Here is an 11,336-nt window from a genome sequence, read left to right on the forward strand (position 1 = left end):
TAGAGGGTATTATGCTAAATCAAATAAGTCAGAGAAAAACAAATACCATATGATTTCATTCATATGCAGAAACTGAAAAACAAAAATACATGAACAAGGGGCGCCTGGGTGGCTCAGGAGGTAAACGTCTGCCTTCGGCTTAGGTCGTGATCCCAGGGTCCTGGGATCGAGCCCTGCATCGGACTCCCTGCTCAGCGGGAAGCCTGCTTCTCCCTCTGCCACTCCCCCGCTTGTGTTCCCTCTCTCGCTGTGTCTCTCTCTGTCAAATAAATAAAATAAAATAAAATAAAAAATACATGAGCAAGACAAACCATAAGAGCCTCTTAATCACAGGACACAAACTGAGGGTTGCTGGAGGGGGGGGGGGTGGGGGATGGGGTAACTGGCGGATGGACATTAAGGAGGGCACCTGATGTAAGGAGCACTGGGTGTTTTACACAACTGATGAATCACTGAATTCTACCCCTGAAACTAATAATACACTATATGTTAATTAATTGGATTTAAATAAAAAATAAAAAAAATTTAAAAACTGTAAAAAAAAAAATAAATGAACAAACAAAAACAGACTCATCAATGCAGAGAAACAAACTGGTGGTGGCCAGAGGGGAATGGGGGAGATGAGGAACTAGGTGAAGGGGATTAAGAAGTACAAACTTCCAGTTACAAAATAAGTAAGTCACGGGGATGAAAAGTACAGCATAGGGAAAATATCAGTAACATTGTAACAATGTTGTATGGTGATGGATGGTAAGTGTGCTTACAATGATGAGCACTGAGGGATGTATAGAGTTGTGGAATCAGTATGTTGTGCACCTGAAACTAATATAACATTGGATGTCAACTATACCTCAAGAATAAAAATTTTTTTAAAAAAGTTCTCTGAGGTGGGAATATTCCATAGCCTATCTCATCTGGGAGCAACGGAAACATCTGTGAGGCAAGATCTTAGAACATTTATCCAGACGCTGTGGCTTGCTTTTCTGTGACTTTCTATTTTGATATACTTTCAAACTTCTAGAAAAATTGCAAGAATAGAGGAAAGAACTCTCCAACATCTCTGGCCCAGAGTTACCATTGTTTATCTTTGTCCCATTTGCTTTCTGTCTCTTTCCCTCTCTCTGTAGTAGATAATTTTTTCTGGGCCATTTGAGTAATTAGCAACATCATCCCTCCCCCGTTGCTCATAAATATTTCTGTATTTCCTAGGAATGAGGACATCATCTTATATAATAACAGCACATTTTTTTAAAAGATTTTATTTATTTATTTGACAGAGACACAGCGAGAGCAGGAACACAAGCAGGGGGAGTGGGAGAGGGAGAAGCAGGCTTCCCGCTGAGCAGGGAGCCCGATGTGGGACTCGATCCCAGGACCCTGGGATCATGACCTGAGCCGAAGGCAGACGTTCAATGACTGAGCCACCCAGGTGCCCCTAGAACCACAGTACAGTTCTTACAACCAGGAAATTTAACATTGATCCAATACTGTAATCTAATCTCTGACCCACATTCAAATTTTGTGAGATGAGACCCCAATACCGTCACTTAACAGCTTTATTCCCCCAGGACCCAATCCAGGATGACACATGCATCCGGCTGTCCTTGTCTAAACCATCCTTGAGCCTTTGCTATTCTTGACTTTGTGTGACGTACCTGTAAAGGAATGGACGGGAATTGGATACTCAGGGTTCAGCCCTTAGCCTGGGGATGTGAGTTGCTGTTGCTATTGTTGCTTTCATGGTGTTGGTGGGGTTTCCTGAGTCTGAAATTTCCCTTTTCTTTGACACTTATCAGAGTAGTTGATTAGAGATGGAGACCCAGTCTTGGGTGTCACCCTCCAAGCAGCAGAACTGAAAAACACAGGGCGCCTGGGTGGCTCAGTTGGTTAAGTGACTGCCTTCGGCCCAGCATGATCCCAGGGTCCTGGGATTGAGTCCCGCATCCGGCTCCTTGCTCTGCAGGGAGCCTGCTTCTCCCTCTCCCTCTGCCTGCTATTCCACCTGCTTGTACTCTCTCTGTCAAATAAATAAATAAAATCGTTTTAAAAAAAAAAAAGGCCATGCCTTTGGAATCCTTCGGTTTATCAGCCGATGAACGTTAATGTGGGTTTGCCATCTCGACCCACATCTGCCACCAGTCTCCAGAGGACGGGAGTGGGGAGTTATCTGGGTCCAGCAGGCTACCAGGCCTGTGAGGTCCCACCCGTGGGGATGAGCGCAGTGGAAGAGTTGCGGAGAAGGTGGGCCAAACCGGGGAAGGCCCTGCCAGCTGTCCATAGTGTTCATGCAGCCTGTGCTCTGGCCGCTTTGAGGCCAGGATGAGGAGGCTGCCCTTTTCAGGGACTCAGGGGCCAGTCTGGGCTCTGTCACTGCTCAGTTCAGCGATGTTGTCTTTGAACAGAACCAAAGAGGCTGATCTTCCAAGACAAGACCTACAAAAAGCTTAGAAGCTGAAGGAAGAGCCAATGGAAGCTCCGGGCTGTGACCCAGACTTGTGTGCCTGTGGGTTTGTTATTCTGATCGGGGCCCGGAGCTTACTTTGGGCACTCTTTCAAGCACATCATGGGTATTACCTCAGCTGGTCCCCATCTCTGGGCGGTCGGGGATATTCAATCCCCATCCATTCCAAAATCGAGGAAACAAAGGCCCTGTAAAGCTCCTCCCCTCTCCCATGGCTCCCCCAGCTGATCTGGACCCTGAACCCTGCCACGTGGGAGGCAAGACCTCCGGGTCTCCTCAGGCTGCCTCCTCTCCCACTGGCTCTGCCGATGGGGAGGAACGGAGGGAGGAAACGTAGGGAGGGCTGAAGAGGTTTTACGTGACTGGTGCAGTTGTCATATGACCTTGGCATTTTCTGCTTGTGGCAGATGCCCAAATGTGGGCTCATGGCCTTGTGGGGTGCTTTTGTGGGTTTTTTGGCCCTCTACCCTATGGGGGCTCCTAATGTATGGTTCCCTTATCACGGTCCCCCCGCTCAACGGCGGAGTATAGCTGCCTTCTCAGTTCCTGATTGTGGCAGTTGGGGTACCTAACTCTTAGGTGGGGTCCTTTGCAGATTGTTTGGGTCAACTACCTTCCTCAAGGGGATGTCCACCCTTGCCCTGACCCACGTGGGAGAGTGCCTTGCTCTGATGAGGTTCTCTCTGCTGTCAGCTTTTTGCCTTTAGACCTTTCCAGCCAGGAGGTAGGAATCAGAGTCTGTGTCCTTAAAGTTCTGAGGGATACAATGCAGAGCTCTTCAACTCCTGCCTTGTTTCCGTCAGTGTTAGCATGTCCTGCATAGATGGCCAGCATTTCTCTTGTGAGTTCTTATCACCTATTGTTTTCAAGAGCAATTTAGGAGATAATAAGTCGAGTCTGATTTTGATGTCCTGTTAGGGAATGATGTCACTTAAACACCATGTGAGATGGATAGGGTATTTTCTCCACTTTAAGGCGAGAAAACCAAATGCCAGAGACAATAATAACCTTGTCCTGAGTTCCATAGCAAGTCTGTGTTGGAGCCTGGTCCCCTGTGCCAGATTCTGCCCCTGGGGAAAATGATGTTCTCTTCCTCAGTCAACAGATTGTTCTGTGGCTGTGGACATGAATCACTAAACTCCTCTGAAATAAATTAACAATGTATTGTGCATGTGCTCTGGGATGGGTTAAGGCTTTACATGCATTATCAGCTCCATTTTACTGATGGGGAAATAAAAACTTAGAGAGAATAAGTGATTTGCCCAAGGTCAAGCAGCTACTAACCAGCAAAGCTGGGATAAAATCAGGGTTTTCTGACTCTAGAGTCCACACCTTTTCTTCTATAGTTTATAGAATAACTGAAGTTATAAAGTCCCCGATTGCACAGAGGGAAAGAAATAGGAATGAATATAGGCAAAGTTCCACCATTTGCTGAACAGGAGTTCCTGAACAGAAGTTCCTCCCCTCCCCCCCATTATCTTTTTATCTTTTTCAGCCCTTGTGCAATAATTCCCAACAGCCTTTGACTCCAAATGAGTTGACTTTGCATTTGAAAATGGAAATTGGGTTTGGGAGATAGGGACCTAAAAAGAGACTCTCTCATTGGAGACCAAAAGAGAGAGGTAGAGCCTTGCAAAAGCCATTCGTGATGCAATGAACCTGTTAGGAGTTGCCCTCTGAAGCCTCCGGGCTAAGGGCAGGAAGGGGCATGAACACTAACCATATGGTGTACCTGTTGGGTAGGTCCGGTGTAAAAATGCCAAGATTTGAGTGCAAATAGATGCACAGGTAGAGTGAGTGTACAAGTGCATGGCTGAGGATTCTACGTCTCCATCTGGGTCAATGTCATATAAGGAGAGGAGACTGTTGTTAACATATCACTTCAGAAGCAAAAGGACAGTGGGAAAAAGAACACAATCCTTCCCAAAAGCCTCTGCTTGTGATCTGGGATGTGGTCATGTGGAGCAGTGGTTTTCAAGCTGCAGGTCATGGCTGGCACAGAAAACGATAAAGAAGGAAAAAGGAAAGTAGTAAAAACAGAAAACATTAGAGCACAGTGCATGTAGTAAGGGCATTTTTCCTCGGAAAGATGTATCTCAATGATATATGTACACATATGCTGGTCAGGATGGAAGAGGGAAAATGATGTGATAGTGGGTTGCTCTAGAAATGTCTGGGTATGGTGCCCCGCTCATGTACCCTTCTGTGGTCTCCTATGGGCTGGACGGCTTGGAGAAAAGCAAAACACATGCCAATATCCGTGATGAACATGGATGCAAAAATCCTCAACAAAATACTAGCAAACCAAATCCAACAATACATTAAAAAGAATCATTCACCACGATCAAGTGGGATTTATTCCCAGGATGCAAGTGTGGTTCAATATTCATGAATCAATCAATGTGATATATCACATCAATAAGAAAAAGGATAAAAACCATACGATCATTTCAATAGATGCAGAAAAAGCATTTGGCAAAGTACAACATCCATTCATGATAAAAACCCTCAACAAAGTAGGTTTAGAGGGAACATACTTCAACAAAATTAAGGCCTTATGTGAAAAACCCACAGCTAACATCATACTAAATGGTGAAAAACTGAGAGCTTTTCCCCTAAGGTCAGGAACAAGGCAATGATATCCACTCTCACCACTTTTATTCAATATAGTACTGGAAGTCCTAGCCACAGAAATCAGACACAAAAAAGAAATAAAAGGAATCCAAATATGTAAGGAAGAAGTCAAACTTTCACTGTTTACACATGACAGAATATATAGAAAACCTGAAAAGAACCCACCAAAAAAAACTACTAGAACTGATGAATGAATTTAGCAAAGTTCCAGGATACAAAATCAATGTACAGAAATCCATTGCATTTCTATACAGTAATGATGAAGTAGCAGAAAGAGAAATTAAGAAAACTATTCCATTTACACTTGCACCAAAAATAGTAAAATACCTCGGAATAAATTTAACCAAGGAGGTGAAAGGCCTGTACTCTGAAAACTATAAACACTGATGAAAGAAACTGAAGACCACACAAAGAAATGGAAAGACATTCCATGCTCATGGATTAGAAGAACAAATACTGTTAAAATGTTCATACTACCCAAAGCAATCTACAGATTTAATGCAATCCTTACCAAAATAGCAACAGCATTTTTCATAGAACTAGAGCAAGGATCCTAAAATTTGTGTAAAACTACCAAAGACCCTGAATAGCCAAAGCAAACTTGAAAAAGAAAAGCAAAGCTGGAGATGTCACAATTCCAAATTTCCCATTTTATTAGAAAACTGTAGTCATTAATACAGTATGGTACTGGCACAATAATAGACTCATAGATCAATGGAACAGAATAAAGAGCCCAGAAATAAACCCACAATTATATAGTCAATTAATCTTTGACAAAGGAGGTAAGAATAGGCAATAGGAAAAAATTTCTTCAACAAATAGTGCTGGGAAACCTGGTCAGCTACATGCAAAAGACTGAAAGTGAACCACTTTCTCATACCATACACAAAAAGTAACTCAAAATGGATTAAAGACATAGATGTGAGACCTGAAACCATAAAAATCCTAGAAGAGAACACAGGCAGTAATTTCTCTGACATTAGCAGTAGCAACATCTTTCTAGATATGTCTCCTGAGGAAAAGGAAACAAAAGAAAATAAACTATTGGGACTACATCAAAATAAAAACCTTCTGCACAGCGAAGGAAACAATCATCAAAACTAAAAGACAACCTACTGAATGAGAGAAGATATTTGCAAATGACAAATCTGATAGAGTTAGTATTCAACATATATAAAGACCTTACACAACTCAACACCTCCCCCCAAATAACCCAATTAAAAGTGAGGCAGAGGGCGCCTGGGTGGCTCAGTTGGTTAAGCGACTGCCTTCGGCTCAGGTCATGATCCTGGAGTCCCGGGATCGAGTCCCGCATCGGGCTCCCCGCTCAGTGGGGAGTCTGCTTCTCCCTCTGACCCTCTTCCCTCTCGTGCTCTCTATCTCTCATTCTCTCTCTCTCTCTCTCTCAAATAAATAAATAAAATCTTTAAAAAAAAAATAAAAGTGAGGCAGAAGACATGAACAGACATTTCTCCAAGGAAGACACACAGATGGCCAGCAGACACATGAAAAGATGCTCAACATCTCTCATCATCAGGGGAATGCAGATCCCTGAATACAATGAGATATCACCTCACACCTGTCAGAATGGCTAAAATCAACAACATAAGAAACAACAAGTTTAAGCAAGGATGTGGAGAAAAAGAAACCCTCGTGCACTGTTGGTGGGAATGCAAACTGGTGCAGCCACTGTGGAAAACAGTATGGAGGTTCTTCAAAAAATTAAGAATAGAACTACCATACCATTCAGTAATTGTGCTATTGGGTATGTACCCCAAAATACAAAAACACTAATTTTGAAAGGATATACACGCCCCTTTGTTTATTGCAGCATTATTTACAATAGCCAAATAATGGAACAGCCCAAGTGCGCATTGATAGATGAATAGATAAGGAAGATGTGGTAGATATATACGATGGAATATTACTGAGTCATAAAAAAGAATGAAATCTTGCCATTTGTAATGACATGGATGGGTGTAGAGGGTATAAAGCTAAGTGAAATAAGTCAGTCAGAGAAAGACAAATACCGTATGATTTCACTCATGTGGAATCTAAGAAACAAAACAAGCAAAGGGAAGAGACAGTAAGAGAGAGAGATACCAGGAAACAGACTTTTTTTTTAAAGATTTTATTTATTTATTTGAGAGAGAGAGTGAGAGAGAGAGAGAGCACAAGAGGGGGTAGGGTCAGAGGGAGAAGCTGACTCCCTGCTGAGCAGGGAGCCCGATGTGGGACTCTATCCCGGGACTCTGGGATCATAACCTGAGTCAAAGGCACTCACTTAGCCAACTGAGCTAGCCAGGTGCCCCAAGAAAGAGACTCTTAACTATAGAGAACAAACTGATGGTTACCAGAGGGGACATAGGTTGGGGAGGGTGAAATAGGTGATGGGGATTAAGAGTACACTTAATCATGATGAGCACTGAGTAATATATGGAATTGTGGAATCATAACATTGTAAAACCGAAACTATTATAACATTGTATGTTAACTATACTGGAATTAAAAAAGAGAGAGAGATACCAACAGATTGTTTTCCTTAAAGGTTGTAGCAATTTACACTTCCATCAGGCAATGCATGAAAATACCTGTTTCTCTACATTTTTGACAATATCAGGATTAGTCTTTTACCTTTTCTTCAATATGATGGATAGAAAATGATTTCTCATTACTTTGTATTCCTCTGAGAGAAGCTGACTATCTTATTCTGCATTTATTTCGAATTAGCGTCCATATTTCCAGTGCTCGGCATGAGGATAGGACCTTTATACTGGTTTGTCCTAACTTGTTGGCATTCCACCTGTCTTACTCTTCCAACCATATTTTCTTTAAGTTTTCTTTTTTTAAAAATTTTTTATTGTTATGTTAATCACCATACATTACATCATTAGTTTTTGATGTAGTGTTCCATGATTCATTGTTTGTGCATAATACCCAGTGCTCCACGCAGAATGTGCCCTCTTTTCTTCAAGCTTTCTTGAAGTGTCTTTTGTCATCCAGGAATTTCGCCTTCATGTAGTTAAATCTCTTACTATTTTCCTTTATAGTTTCTAGGTTTCTGTTTTCCTTAAGAAAGCCTGTTCTACTGTTAGGTTAAATATTTTCCTATATTTTCTGACACTTTTCATGCCTTTATTTCTACACTTAGTTCTATAGTGCATGTAAAATTTATTTTTCTCTATGTTATGATGTAGGAGTCTGTGTTAGATAGAAGACATTATGCAAATGTTATTTAGCAATCAGCCATTTTTGTTCACCATAATGAAACATTTGTAATCTACAGTTTCTACTTCTATCTTAACACATTACCACAAACTTAGCAGTTTAAATGCACTTGTCGCCTTGAAGTTTTGTATGTCAGAAGCTCACTTGGTTTTTTCTTTTTTTAAAGATTTTGTTTGATAGAGAGAGAGTGAGAGAGGGAGAGCATGAGTGGGGGGCGGGCTGGAGAGGGGAGAGGGAGAAGGAGACTCCCCGCTGAGCAGGGAGCCTACTAGGGGACTCGATCCCAGCACTCTGGGATCATGGCCTGAGCTGAAGGCAGATGCTTAACTGACTGAGCCACCCAGGCGCCCGGATGCTCATACAGTTTATGTCAGAAGCCCAGTATGGGTCTCACTGGGCTAAAATCAAAGGTCAGCAAGGCTGTGTTCCATCCCAGGGGCTCCAGGGATTATTTCCTTACTCTTCCAGGTTATTTCTTAGAATTTAGTACCTTTCAGCTGTCCGTTTCCTCGATGGCCGTCAGCTGAGGGTCCTTCCCAGCTTCTGGAGGCTGCCCTCTGAGTTCTTTGGCTCATGGTCCCATTCCTCCGTCTTCCATGCTAACAAGGGCGGGTAGAGTACTCTCATGCTGCAACCCTCTCTTGCCTCTTCTTCCCCTGAGCTTCATCTTTGAACAAGTCAGTCTGCTTTCCTCTTCCATTTTTAAGAGCTCATAGGATTACACTGGGACCACCTGGGTAATCCAAGATAATCTCCCTACTTTAAAGTAACTTTAATTCCATTTGCAAAATTTCTTTTGCCGTGTAGAGAAGTATATTCATAGGCTCCAGGGATTAGGGCATGGGCATCTTGGTTGGGTGGGTAAGTGGAAAGGGGCATTATTCTGCCTACCAGAACTTCTTTTATCATATATTAAGTTTTCATCTATTTTGGGTTTGGGCCCCCCATCTCTGGGCTCTGTTCTATTTGCCTGTTCTGTGCCAATTCTACATTGCTTTGATCATAGCAGCTATATGGACAGTTTTATTATTTGGTAAGACAACTTCCTCTTGATTGATCTTTTTTTTCAAAATTGTCTGGGCAGTGCTGTCCAGCCTTTGTTCCAGACTCCTAATCCCAGCCACAGTGATTTGGTTAGTAATTTTGGAGTTGCCCTAGCAGGGAGTGAGGGAAGCAATCACTTTATTAAAAATTTCTAAACATTTTATATAAATTCTTATGCTAAGCATTTTATAAAAAATTCTTATGCTATTGGTCTCATGAACATAAACTTTGGGACTACTGTTGAGAATACAGATTTTGAAGTTCGGTGATAAACATTTTATTAGGGACTAGCTGGCTTCCTCAGATTGCTTGGGAGAATGAACCATTATAAACGAACGGTTCGACACAAAAACACACTATGTAGAGTTGCTCTTGTGAGAAGCAGCTTTGTGATAAATCAGTACCTGTGATTGACTGCCCTTGTGTCTTTGGATCAGGGGTTTGTATTTGCAAGCAGTTTGTCTTCTCCATCTGTGGCCAGTTAATGCCACAGGCTCACTCAGCTTTCCTGATTGAAGTTATAACAGCCAAATACATATTATTTTTAAATTAAGTTTTTAATTCCAGTGTAGTTGAACATTAGTTTCAGGTGTACAATAAAGTGACTCAACAATTCCACATATTACTCAGTGCTCATCATGGTAAATATACTCTAATCCCCATCACCTGTTTCACCCATCCGCCCATCCACCTCCCCTCTGGTAACCATAGTTTGTTCTCTATAGGCCTGTTTTTTTTACTTTTTTTTTGGTTTACTCATTTGTTTCGTTTTTTAAAGTCCCCATGAGTGAAATCATATGGTATGTCTTTCTCTGACTTACTTTGCTTGACATAATACTCTCTAGGTCCATCCACACCATTGCAAATAGATTTCTTTTTTATGGCTGAATAATACTCCATTGTGTGTGTGTGTATCACACATTCCTTATCCATTCATCAGTTGATGGAAATTTACTTCCATAATTTGGCTATTGGAAATAATACTGCAATAAACACAGGGATGCATATATCCTTTCAAATAGTGTTTTTGTATTTTGGGGTACATACCCAATAGTGCAATTACTGGGTGGTATATGGTAGTTCTATTCTTAATTTTGCATGTGTGTGTGTGTGGGGGGGGTATCTGTGCAGACCAGAAACCTGCCAAGTGGCACATCAGCATGCGTTAGTATGAAGGGTGGGAAGCCTTAGCTCAAAGCGTTGACACCTATTCTAGCTTGGAAGATGGATTTGACAAAGTCATTAGCTGGACGAGACAGTCTTCTGCCATGCTCACTTGACAGCCCTGAGATAGCATGTATCACTGCACAGACATTTATTCCACATTTACTGGGTCCAAACGTCAATGGCTCATCTCCTGCCCTTGAGTAGCTCACCATCCAGCATGCTAAGTGGGAATTTAAGGAGCTCTCTAGAACACAAGGCAGGGTGAAATCCAGGCCTTGGAGAGGATTTCAAAGCGGTGTGAGGTCCCACGGGCTAGAGTGACTGTGTTCGGGTACAAGCAACACTTCACATAAGAGCAGTGCTAACAGGAAAGGGTTAATTCTAAAATGACATTCTGACCAAATGTACACAAGCTTGCATTGAAAAAAGCAACAGAAACAGCTCACTCCTTCAAACAACCCATTATAGCACCATTCCTGGAAGCATGATTGAGAACCAAAATTTTTAACTACTTTTGAGTTATGAGGTTAACATATGGTAAAAATTTATTTTTTATAGGTTCAGAAGCGTGACTCATTATAATGTGATCTACATTTGACATTTCTTAAGGTTCTAGCTTTTTAGGAGATGAATAATGAGAATGAGAAACACTTAAAAGTGATGTCTAATTGTTGAACTTTCCTACTCAAGATGCAGCTAATGAACATTTCTAGTGACTAGGACTTCCAACCTGAAACACTAAGCTGGAGATAAACTGTAAACTCCACTGGTTAAAAATTATTTTCTGGGCCTTCGAGTTTAG

This window comes from Zalophus californianus, chromosome 10 (genome assembly GCF_009762305.2).
Source record: "Zalophus californianus isolate mZalCal1 chromosome 10, mZalCal1.pri.v2, whole genome shotgun sequence".
NCBI classification, from domain to species: Eukaryota; Metazoa; Chordata; class Mammalia; order Carnivora; family Otariidae; genus Zalophus; species Zalophus californianus.